The sequence below is a fragment of the Aquarana catesbeiana genome, linkage group LG01, assembly GCF_042186555.1.
Source record: "Aquarana catesbeiana isolate 2022-GZ linkage group LG01, ASM4218655v1, whole genome shotgun sequence".
Classification (NCBI taxonomy): Eukaryota; Metazoa; Chordata; class Amphibia; order Anura; family Ranidae; genus Aquarana; species Aquarana catesbeiana.
The window spans coordinates 106,020,055-106,033,394 of record NC_133324.1 but is presented as its reverse complement, the minus strand read 5'-3'; positions in this window follow the sequence as shown (position 1 = coordinate 106,033,394).

The following is a 13,340-nucleotide window of genomic DNA, read 5'->3' as shown; positions in this document are numbered from 1 at the left end:
GGTATGGAGGTCCATTCATAGTGCAAAGAGCTTTCAGAGAAAGGCTGACTAAATGGCCAAATATATCAGCAAACGACCCTGTAGCATTAAGAGAGTTTGCGGATTTCCTTCAAGGCTGTGTGGAGGCCATTCCCCATGTTAAAGGCCTAGCTATTGTAAATGATTGTGAAGAAAACCACAAGCTTCTCAATAAACTGCCTGAATGGGTCATGTGTACATGGAGTCGCATCGTTGTGGACGAATTAGACAAGTCTCAAGCATACCTAACCTTTGCTCATTTCACAGAGTTCCTGCAGAAGGAAGCCAAGATAGCATGCAACCCCATTGCCTCCCCCTTCCTCCTCAGTACCAAGACCACAGATGAGAGAGTTCCCAAAAGAGCCAAGGCGCTCAACACAAGCGCTCAAATGAAGCCCTCCACCTCCAGTGTTCCAGAGATCTCAGCTTCAAGACCAAAACCACCCTGCCTAGTCTGCAAAGACAAAATGCACAGTGTCGCTAAATGTCTGACTTTTGCAGCAAGGACCATCGATGAAAGGAAGGCCTTCATTTATGAAAACCACCTCTGCTTTGGTTGCTTAAGAAAGGGCCATACTTCAAAGGACTGCAAAAGAAGACACACATGTAGCATATATAGTTGTCGTCATCCAACCTGTTTGCACATACAGAGAAACACTGAGCCTGTCAAAACACCAAACGATGATTCAGTAGCTACGGGAGATAAGGTAAACGACAATGTTCCCAAAGTTATGTCCCATAACATAGTTATGTCACTTCAGGAAGGAAGCAGTTGCTGTGATATGCGACATTGAAAGGATGTTCCACCAGTTCTACATTCCCCCAGAAATGCGCAATTACTTAAGGTTCCTTTGGTGGGAAAATGACCAGTTAGAAACAGAACCAAAAGAATACACAATGGCAGTTCACCTCTTCGGTGCCAGTTCATCTCCAGGATGTGCCAACTTTGGCCTCAAGTATCTAGCACAACAACACAAGGCAGAGTATCCTTCAGCATCAGCCTTCATTGAGAAGAACTTTTATGTCGACGACGGCCTAACCAGTGTTTCAACAATCAGTGAAGCTACAAATCTAATCCTCAAAGCGCAAGGATTATGTAAAAATGCTGGCTTAAGATTGTATAAGTTCAACTCTAATAAAAGGGACTTCCTGTCTTGTGTAGCTCCATCAGAAAGAGCAACAACTAGTGAACCTCTCAAACTTAACCCAGACTCAACATCAGAAGGACAAGTACTTGGCATTCAGTGGTCAATTGAAAACGACACCTTCAGTTTCAGTGTTGACATAAAGAACCAACCCTCAACTCGTCATGGTATCCTGTCAGTCGTAGCCTCTCTTTACGATCCTCTAGGCTTCATAGCTTCCTTCATACTGAGCGGCAAGTGCATTTTCCAGGAGCTTTGTCGCAGGGGCATCAGTTGGGATGAAGCACTTCCTGAGAGCTTAAGCCCACGGCGGGAGGCCTGAAAGAGTAGTCTGCAAGCGTTAAGGAAATCAAGATACCCAGATGCTACCATCCTGACTTCGGTAAAATAGTGAAGGTGGAACTTCACCACTTTTCAGATGCCAGTGGCAACTAGGACGTGTGATTGAAACTACAATAGAAAAAGACGGTCTAGTTAGTTGAGTCAAGGTGTTAGTGGGTGACAGAAGATTGCAAGATAAGAAGGACTATGTATCAAAACCCTCAATTGTTGAACGTCCTATTCAAAGGCTAGTGGTTCTCATAGAAAGTAAATGAGTTACCAGTTTAGTGGTACACTAGCATACCACCACGCATAGGTGTGCGCAGCCTCTTGCATTAGGGTGTGCACCCCAAAGCTCAAATACATATGCATGTGTATATGTACTGATGGTGTCAGTAGGGCAGTGGACAGTGTAATTTTGTTAATTTTCTTTTCCCAAAATTTTTGGGCTTGTGTAACATTTTTGGGGGGGATGAAATATCAGTGGTCTAAACAGGGGGTAATAAGCAGCACACAAGGCAATTAGGGTGTGCCCAGGCACACCTGGCACACCCTGTGCGCACGCCTATGCCACCACGCAATACAGTAGCCAGTCACAGAGGTACCTACAAGCTACATTGTGTAAGACTCATGTTTTTTATAGCGGCCATGGTTATGTTCTGTAAATAACGTATGACTCTAAGTCTTATTCGCCATAACATAATTTGGTGGGAGTGTAACTGTCCGCTTGTCACTTTAAATCTTTGTTCAGCACTGAATGACAGGTGGAACCTTTATTGCCTTCCTCTTGTTTCTCTGGGGAATGTTTTAATCACCAGTCACTTCTTTATGGACAGTTTATGGAAGTTTTCTAAAGTTTAAAGTTCACACCCCTTGGCAAGCGGAGCAAGTTTTCACGGTGCAAATGGTGTAAATGGTGCTTATGGTGCTTAAAGTGTTTAAGGAGTCAAAAGATTAACCTCTGTGGTGTTCAACCTTAATGCACACCTTTGAGACAAAAGAATAAAAGTACCCGTCAGAAGCTCTCCTCTCGTTATTTATTCAAAGCCAATGGGGCTGCTACAAGGGCTATTTATGCAGTGTGGGGGGTATTTGTGCAGTGTGGGGGGTAATGCTGGGTTTAATAATGTGTCTGCTGACACCAGTGCTGGGTTAATAATGCGTCTTCTGACACCAGTGCTGGGTTAATAATGCGTCTGCTGACACCAGTGCTGGGTTAATAATGCGTCTGCTGACACCAGTGCTGGGGGTTAATAATGCGTTTGCTGACACCAGTGCTGGGGGTTAATAATGCGTTTGCTGACACCAGTGCTGGGTTTAGTAATGCGTCCGCTGACACCAGTACTGGGGGTTAATAGTTCTCAGAAGGGGAACTGTAAGCTCAGCACACAAATATACACACATTGTATAATGATAACATTGGAAACACAGTGATTACTGACATATGTTTTTCTTTTTAATTATATCCTTAGTTTTTATTGCACAAAGTGTAAATTACATCTGGAAGTGGACCGTCGTCTCTGACCTTGTAATACGCCATAATCATGTCCGTTAAATCTAAAAGAAAAGTTGATGCTGAACAGAGTAAATTTCAAGAGAGGTGGACAAGTGATTATTTTTTTATGGAGTTTAATAAGATGGCTACTTGCCTGATCTGCAATGAAAAGGTTGCTGTTCTGAAAGATTTTAACCTTAAGCAGCATTATAATACTAAACATGCTGATCACTATGCAAAGTATGAGGGAAAAGAAAAGGAGAGACAAATTGGCGAACTTGAGAAAGCACTGTCCATGCAGCAAAATCTCTTTAAAGCGGAGTTCCCACTGTTAATTTTTTTTTTTTGATGAATATCTTTTGTTTGAAACGCTTATTTATAGCACTCACAATTCTGTGCTGAATCGGCGCTCGATTACCGATTTCATAGAGGAATATATCTTATATTCCTCTTTCCTGGCAGTTTCCATAGTGCTTGTGAAGTTTCCGATGTGTCCGCTATAATGTCGCAGTCCCGATAAAAAAAAAAAAAAAAAAAAAAAATGCCATAAAACTATCCCCTATTTTGTAGACGCTATAACTTTTGCGCAAGCCAATCAATATACGCTTATTGCGTTTTTTTTCTTACCAAAAATATGTAGAAAAAATACATATCGGCCTACACTGAGGAAAAAAATAGTTTTTTTATATATTTTGGGGGGATATTTATTATAGCAAAAAGTAAAAAATAATGCGTTTTTTTCAAAATTGTCGCTTTTTTTTTGTTTATAGCGCAAAAAATAAAAACCGCAGCGGTGATCAAATACCACCAAAAGAAAGCTCTATTTGTGGGAAAAAAAGGCCGTCAGTTTTGTTTGGGTGCAACATCGTAGGACCGCACGATTGTCAGTTAAAACGACGCAGTGCCAAATCACAAAAAGTGCTCTGGTCAGGAAGGGGGTAAAATCTTCCAGGGCTGAAGCAGTTAAGATTGGAACTCTGCTTTAAGTGTGCAAAAAAGGAATGTGATGCAGCAGATGAAGCTAGCTATGTGGTGTGTGAGCAAGTTGCAAAAGCTGGAAAGCCATTTACTGAAGGGCAGTTTCTTAAAGATTGCATGGTAAAGGTTGCCGATATCCTTCGGCCTGAGAAGGGAAGTCTGTTCAGAAACATCAGCCTATCAGCAAATACAGTGGCAGAGAGGATCAGTGAGTTGTCAGATAACATATATGATCAATTGTGAGATAAAGGTACAAAGTTCTGTTTCTATTTGCTGGCTCTTGATGAGAGCATTTGTCAGAAGAATTAGTGACCAGTTTGAAGTGACTGAAGAGTAGCTCAGTTTATTTGCAATACATGGACAGACTACAGGCAGCAACATATTTCAGCATTTCTGTGATGTAATTGATTGTGCTGCCCTGCCTTGGGATAAATTGGTTGGAATAACCACAGATGGCAGACATCTCAATTCTCCCGCAACTCGCGGGAGCCTCCCGCATTTGACGGTGGGCTCACGGACACCCGCCAGTGCGGCACAATCTCCCGGCTGCCAGCCAGGGGAGGCAATGGCAGGGCCGATCCTAGGCAGGTGCTTTGCACCTGGGTGCCTGCATAGGTGGGAGCACCGAAGTGCCAGATTCCTCCCCTCCCTCCTTCTCTGTGTCCGTCCAGAACAGCAGTGTGTGTGAGCATAGGGCAGCCCGACCCGTACAGCCTGGCAGTGCTCGGGGGAGGGGCCATTCCTCTTTGAGGGTTCTCGTTTTCAGTTGCTGAGTGCGGGAATTAATTCCTCACACTGGGAGTCTGAGACCCTGCACTGTCTCTACCAACTCCAGTAGGAATGCCTCCCCCTCCCATCTCCATCTTGGGCTGCAGGGGAGAGAAGGAGGTGAGTCACAGTGTTCTGTGTGCTGGAGAATGGCATCCCCAGCCTCACTTTACATGTACTCTAGGCTGCCTCTGCTCTGAGAGATGGTTTATGGCATGATAGATTACATAGGATACACAGCCCCTGTCCCTTCCTCAGTAGTCCATGATGTGATGTATAATGAGATGTACTAAGAGCCCTTTCACACTGACAGCGCGGGGGCATCGGCGGTAAAGTGCTGCTAGTTTTAGCAACACTTTACCGTCGTTTTAGAGGTACTTTTAATCCCTGCTAGCGGCCGAATAAAGGGTTCAATGCACCATTGCCGAGGCACTTTGCAGGCACTGCCCATTGAAATCAATGGGCAGTGGCGCTTGAGGAGCGGTGTATACACCGCTCCTCAAGCGCCTCAAAGTAGCTACTTGCAAGAATTTTTTTTGACGACCTACCAGTGCAGCGCTCCAGTGTGAAAGAATTCGGACTCTCACACTGAGATTGCAGATGAGGCTTTTTTCAGGCGCTTTTTTTAATGCTAAAGTGCCTGAAATATGCCTCCAGTGTGAAAGGGGTCTATTGGACCATCTCCTGTACTATGTCTGCAGTCTCTGACCATCTCCTGTACCATGTCTGCAGTCTCTGATCATCTACTGTACTATGTCTGTGGTCTCTGATCATCTCCTGATCATCCACTGACGGGGGGGTGGGGTTGTGTGAAACTCCCTGAAATGGGTTTGCCACCTCCCTGAAATGAGTTTTTGCAGGTTGGGATGTCTGAGATGGTGCTCCATCAATGACTGGGAAAAGAAATGGCCTAGTGACGCTGATACAAAGAAAACTGGAAGAAGAGAATGCAGATCCTGCTATTGCTTTACACTGCATTATTCATCAACAGGCACTTTGCAGCAAATGCTTGAAAGTTGACAATGTTATGCCAGTTGTGGTGAAATATATTTAATTACATCAGGTCAAGGGGCTTACAGCACCACCAATTTCGTGCTTTTTTGGAAGAAATTGGAGCAGCTTATGGTGATGTCCTGTACTCTACAGAGGTACGCTGGTTGAGCGGAAAATCAATGTCTTAAAGAGGTTTTTTGAACTAAGGCAGGAAATCAATACATTTCTGATGGATGTAAGACTGGATGTTCCTGAACTTGATAAACCCAAGTGGATCATGAGCATTTTTGGTTGATAGGACAGAGGTGCTGAACAAACTGAATCTGAAGGGCCCAAACCAATTTGTCACTGTGCCTTCTGACAATGTGAAAGCATTCACCTTAAAGCTGCAATTGTGGAAAACACATTTCACCCAAAAAAACCTCAGCCATTTTCCAACATTCAAGTCTGTATTTGAAGAAAAGAGTGAAGATCTTTCTGTGCTTTGTATCGATAAATATGTTGGTGCCATGAAGAAAATTCAACAGGAATTTGATCAGCGGTTTTCTGACTTCACTATCCACAATACAACTTTCCAGATGTTTGCAGACCCATTTTCCTTTGATGTGAACAGTGCTCCAAATGTGCTGCAAATGGAACTTATAGATCTGCAATGCAGCACTGACCTCAAAGCCAAGTTCAGAGATGCACAGGCAAACACAGAAATGATAGCTCAGTTTATGAGAGTGTTATGCCATGTACACATGATCGGAATTTCCGTCGGAAAAACCTTGGATGGTTTTTCTGACAGAATTCCGCTCAAGCTTACCTTACATGCACATGGTCACACAAAAGTTCTCTGAACTTTCCACCGTCAAGAATGCGGTGACGTACAACACTATGACGAGCCGAGAAAACGAAAGTTCAGTGCTTCCGAGCATGCGTCAAATTGTTTCCGAGCATGCGTAGGAATTTTGCGTGTCGGAATTGGTACAGACGATCGGAATTTCCGATAGGAACTTTTTCCGTCGGCAAAATAGAGAACTTGCTCTCAATCTTTTGCTGGCGGAAATTCCGCTAGCAAAAGTCCGATGGACCATACACATGGTCGGAATTTCTGACCAAAAACTCACATCGGACTTTTGCTGGCGGAATTTCCGATCGTGTGTACGGGGCATTACCAGCTACTTGTCCAGAGCTGTCCAAACTGTTCAAACGTGTCATGTGCTTATTTGGAAGTACATACCTGTGTGAAAAATTATTCTCCACTATGAGCTTTAATAAATCTAGAAACAGGTTCAACTAGGCTAACTGATGCCCATCTTCAGGCTGTTGTTAGGGTCTCAACAACTAACTCACTTAAAGCAAACTTGGCTCATCTAACACAGAGCAAACTGCCAAGCATCTGGCAGTAAGCAGTGACTGGTAGTAAGCAGTAACTACAACTGTATATAGTTTATTATTTTTGAAGTTTGAACGTTTGCATGCGCCCCCCCATGAGATAAGAAAACTTGTCATGTGGCCCTCAGGTAATTTGAGTTTGAGACCCCTGCTGTAAAACATTGCACCAGCGATTATCAGATCAATGATGCCATGCAGGTCTTCTGCAGATCTATCAGTGTATCTGCTTCCTCATTCCTTATACACGCAAGCCGATACATGCTGACAGGAATAATCAATGAACTACCACAGCGCTCACAGCGCCATGATAGTTCATTGAGAACTACAAGCCGACAGCCACTAAGGTGTTGGGCTAGCTGTCAAAGCGTGAGAGCGTGGGGAGCGGGGTCAGTTCTTTCATAACATGTTACACCCTAAATATGCGTGTAACATGTTATGAAAGGTAAACTTATCCTTTAACCAGTTGCCGACCACTGCACGCTGATGTACGTCGGCACAATGGCACGGGCAGGCATAAGGGCTTACCTGCACGTCCCTGCCTGCCTGCGGGGGGGGGGGGGTCCGATTGGACCCCCCCCGGTGCCTGTGGCAGTCAGATTCTTGTCAGGAGCGATCCGAGGTGAGGGGGAGGCCACTGATTTATGGCCACCCCCTCACGATCGCTCCTGGCGAATGAAGAGCTTCCTCGGCTTGTGAACTGTAAATAGAAGCGGAGGAAGTGATGTCATCTCTCCTCGTGTCGGTCTTTTCGTTACAGCGCCGAGGAGAGAAGACATCAAGTAAGTCTGCACCAACACTACACTTACAGTAGAACACTCTAGGCACACTTTTCACCCCCCATCACTCCCCAATCACCCCCCTGTACCCCCTGTCACAGTGACACCAATAGCAGTTTTTTTTTTTTTTCTGATTATTGCATTGGTGTCATTTTGTGACAGTTATAAGTGGTAGGGCAGTTAGTGTTAGGCCCCTTTAGGTCTAGGGTACCCCCCAACCCCCCCCTAATAATGTTTTAACCCCCCCCCCGTCGCCAGTGTCACTAAGAGATCGTTTTTCTGATCGCTGTATTAGTGTGTCACAGGTGACGCTAGTTAGGGAGGTAAGTATTTAGGTTCGCCGTCAGCTTTTTATAGCGTCAGGGACCCCCATATACTACCTAGTAAAGGTTTTAACCCCCTGATTGCCCCCTAGTTAACCCTTTAACCAGTGATCACCGTATAACTGTTACGGGTGACGCTGGTTAGTTAGTTTGTTTATTATAGTTTCAGGGTGTTTATTACCTAATAAAGGTTTAACCCCCTAATCGCCCGGCGGTGATATAAGTTAAGTTTTAAGGTCAGATAGGGTCTGCATCGCCCCAGGCAGCGTCAGGTTAGTGCCAGTACCGCAAACACCCACGCAAATGCAGTATTAGCGGAATCAGCCCAGATACCTGCTAGCACCTGCGTTTTGCCCCTCCCCCCAGCCCAGCCCACCCAAGTGCAGTATTGATCGATCACTGTCACTTACAAAACACTAAACACATAACTGCAGTGTTCGCAGAGTCAGGCCTGATCCCTGCGATCGCTAACAGTTTTTTGGTAGTGTTTTGATACAGTCGCTAACAGTCAGGAGCTTTTTTGCCTGTGAGTCTCACTAGTGTACCACTAAATTTAGAGCCCAAAATGGCAAATCGAAGGTACACTAGTGAAGAGGCCTACATGTTTCTGAGCATGACAGATAGTGAAGAGGAAGTCACTCATCTGTCAGATTCAGGCTCAGAATATGAACCTGTAGACAGCAGCGGCTCAATGACAGATAGCTCTGACGACGGAATTGTGGTCCCTGCCAAGGTCAGGCATACTAGACTCCAATCTTCTTCTTCTGCTGTTGAGGTGCAAGAACCGCAGGGCTCTGGTATGGAGCAGAGCAGTACTAGCGCCGCTATTACTTCTGGTGAACTGGCAAGCACCAGCGGCCTAGTACACCCTGGTCCTACATCCAACACTGCAGTAACACTTGGTGACGTGGCGAGTCCCATAAGTGCAGTTCAAGCTGGCGAGGTGGCAAGCACAAGTAGTGTCCCTCTGCCACCAAGAAGACGAACACAGGCCCGTCGTGCCCATAGTGCCCTTCCTGCTGCATTCGCCAATCCCAATTGGGAACCCACCACTTCTGCAGCACCCCCATTCACTGGCCAACCCGGCATTCAGGTGGAAACAGTTGATTTTTATTCGCTGTTTTTCACTGAAGATCTCTATAGATCTCTATTGTGGACCAAAGCAATTTGTACACTGGTCAACACATCGCCACTATTCCTCAGTCCTCCCTTGCCAGAGATTGGAGACCAATTACGGTTTCCGAATTTAAGCTCTTTCTGGGCCTTTCCCCCTTAACATGGGCATAACTAAAAAGAGTGAGTTGCAGTCATATTGGTCCACTGACCCAATTTACCATATGCCCTTGTTCTCTGCCTCCGTGACCATGGCACGATACGAGCAGATCTTGTGGTTCATGCACTTCAACAACAATGAACTCTGTCGTCCTCTTGGAGACCCTGGATACAAACTGGCTCTACAAAATTCGGCCCCTCGTAAACCACTTCAACCAACGTTTTGCAGACTTGTTTACTCCCCATCAAGTTGTCTGCGTTGTCTGCATTAATGAGTCCCTGATTAAGTTTTTTGGCCGCTTGTCATTCAAACAGTACCTTCCCAGCAAGCGTGCCAGATACGGAGTCAAGATGTATAAGATCTGTGACAGGGCCACAGGCTATACATGTAGTTTAATGGTTTACGAGGGAAAAGATAGCCACGTAGAGCCGACAAACTGCCCTGACTACATAGGAAGCTCTGGCAAGATTGTGTGGGACTTGGTGTCTCCCTTATTCAGAAAGGGGTACCACTTATATGTGGACAATTATTACACGAGCGTGCCACTTTTTAGTCACCTTTTTGATCATCAGAATGGAGCATGTGGCACCGTGAGACCTAATCGCTGGGGCTTTCCCCAGCAGCTTGTAGATTCCTGTCTTAGGCTGGGGGAGAGAGCCTGCTTGCAGTGTAATAATTTGCTCGCTATGAAATGGAGGGATAATAAGAATGTTTTCGTTCTTACCTCCCTTCATGCAGACACGATGGTCCAAATTACTACGGCGACTGGTGTATTGGAGAAACCCCTCTGTGTCCAAGAATATAACCAAAATATGGGAGGGTGGACCTCAATGACCAGTTGTTGGTGCCGTACCTAATTGCCCGTAAGGCCAGACGCTGGTATAAAAAAGTGTCTGTATATGCCTGTCGCATATCCAAGTGCCCATGCATTGTTGGGACATCACAATAGGAGCTGTTTACACCCGGGGGGGGGGTCACAGGTTTCTAGGTAATAGCATGGGGGGAGTTCTAACTCTCAGAGTCAAATATTGTGTTGTATTTGCGACTAGAGTGTATTGTTTAAGACATTTTATTTCATGTTTTATGTAACTTTGGCGTTTGGATATATTACATAATTGCATGGTTGGGTGGAGACACCAGTCCATCCTGAGTGTGGGTGTGTGTCTGCGGTTGTCCCTGTCCCTGTGCATTGTCTCATTGAGATGCTCATATTTGTTTAAAGGTACCCATATAGCGCCATCGGTTTGCGCAGGGCTCCACGCGTGCATCGCATGCTCACGTCGGTCCCTGCCCTCGGGGAGCCCGCAGTCCGGGGTCCCCGGTTTGCATTCATGTACTAGGGCCAATTTTGGACAGAGGCCAATTGGCCTGCCAGTATGTCTTTGGAGTGTGGGAGGAAACCTGAGTGCCCGGAGGAGACCCACGCAGGCGCAGGTAGGACATGCATAGATCGGGCGTGTGGTGTCATGGTTGGAATTCAAGCCAGCTGCCCTTTTTACTGCTGGGCGGGGATGCTAACCACTACACCACTGTGCCACCCAATATTGTTTAGTTAAATATGCCTATATTTCAGTATAGGCCCTAATTGACATAAAGTGTTTGTCTAGGGATAAGTGTTAAAATTGGTGTCTCAATTGGTGTCTCAATTGTATAGTCAGTTTTTGTAGGAAGAAATCCTGGTTTGTCTTGTCATTTGTTAATGTTGGCCATTTTTCTGTAGTCCGGGTTTCATTCACCATTTTGCCGTGGACCGATTTTCGATTGCTGCAACTGCCTTTTTTGTTTCTGCTGATTTTAGTCTCGAGCGAAATATCTCTGGTTTTGTACTGAATTCCATTTCCAGTAGAATCATTTAGGTTTTTATTAAGAAATCTCGATTTTGGCGGGATCAACAACTAAATTTCATGTGTTAATGGCGCCATTTTGTTTGTGGCTTGCAGTGGAAGGGAAAGACTTTGGTTGAACTCCTTCAGCCGTCTTTTTGCGGGAGTTTCAGTTTTTGGCTTTTGTTACACTGTTGTATGGTATTTCGGTCTCAAAACTTGTGGTTTGACTTCCCAGGGGATATGTGAGTCAAGGGGGATTCCCTCCCGTTTGCAATATGGGGGCTTATTCCACCCACTCCTGGACAAAAGTTTTTATTTGTTGATGTTAACCATAGATTTTTCTAATGTCTTGATAGACAAAATATGAAGCTATTCAAGGCTTCCCCTCCCCCTCCCTCTTCCTACTCAGGTGTGCAACAGGAAGTTGGTGGGAGGGGCTTGGGGTCTTTTAACTTGTGTTTGGAAGGACAAAATCATTTTTATTTTAAAATTAAATTAAGGTTTATACTGCAATACATTTTGGGTAGAGAGCAAACAGGAGGCATCCATGTTATTGTTGTAATATCAAGGTACAGAGAGAAGCCGCAGTGTTTTGCAAAAGAAGCAGGCAAAAGTGCTCTGTGTATATTCGTCTGGCGACGCAGTGTACGGTCGTACAGCGCAATGCGCTTGTGTATGCATATACTGTGAGGGGTAGAGACATAATTCGGGGGTTGATCTGTGGTTGTTGGCAAATCATTTGGCATAGTTAATAATTGGTTGTTAAAAGAGTGGTACTCTGTAGTTCTGTGCCAAAATTGTTGGGACAACAAGCCATAGAGTTGATGCCTCGTTTTAGTGTTTCTAGTTGAGTGACTAATAGTGGTTGTAGTCCGTCAATCCACCGTGTAAGAAGTCCCTGGGTGGTGGTCTCCGAAATTGGTGCAAGGGTTTCCCTGGACGCAGGGATAAGACAATAAGCCGATTTGAATCGCCATGGGCAATGGCAGTCCGTGCAAGGGAAGGAATGCAAGGCTTCCCACAGTCAAATGGATGCACAAGAGCATTGAGTCTAGTTCTGAGGAAAAGGCCATTAAACCCCAGAAAGATTGACATAGGTGGTCCAAGGATACTATTTTGGGTATCCCTCTGGAGTTGATGTAGCGCGACTGTGGCTTCAGAAATCTGTAATGTTGAGTGAGTTGATGGATGCGTAATACACGTTTGTGTGATTAAAAATACACAGGCCTATTTTTGAACTTTGTGCGGCTGGTCCATGCAAAGATTTCGAAATGCTCTTGTGCTTTTCAAATTGTATTCTTTTTCTATCGCTAAAAGAGTGAAGGCAGCATTCCATCTGGTTGTTTTTATTTTTTTAATTTTCCTTTTTGGGAACTATGAAATATCTCCCCCACATTTGTATCTAAATGTTTGTCTCTTTTCATTGTTTGTATGTGGTAACAAGATGTTTGAACCTACTGTGACAGCCCTCTTGCGTGTCGCGGCTGTTGTATTTTAGTAAAAAAATGTGAAAGTAAGATTTACAGAGGGTTTAGTTATTATCAGTTTTGTGGAATGTCAAGTGACAATTTGCCAATGTACACGAATGTTGTATTGTTTACCATTCTTTGAAGGATAGAGTTAATAACTTTTGTTTATAAGTATCTTTTTCACGTCCAAAGAGTTTCTGAAAGTATGTGTACAGGTGTATAAGAAGGTAAGAGTATCATAGGCTATTTCACTGTTTTATTCTGCACCATTCTAAACTCTGCGTGTCTTCCTCCAGTTTGTAATGAGGAGGGAAGAAAAGGGGGGATGAGAGTGGTGAGAATGACAATTTTTCAAACCAATAATACTAACCTTTGTAATTCTAACCAAGTTTGTGCCAAGACTGTTTTTCTTTGATAGAATTTGAATCAGCAACAGCAGTCTGGTGAAAGAGGCTCCCATCCCAGATGCTAAGAACCTTTTTGTCACTGGTTCCAGGTATTACACCCCAGATGGTAAGCCACGCACAGGTTATGCAGTGACCACGGTCCCAATGTCTGGGTTATTGTCATATGAG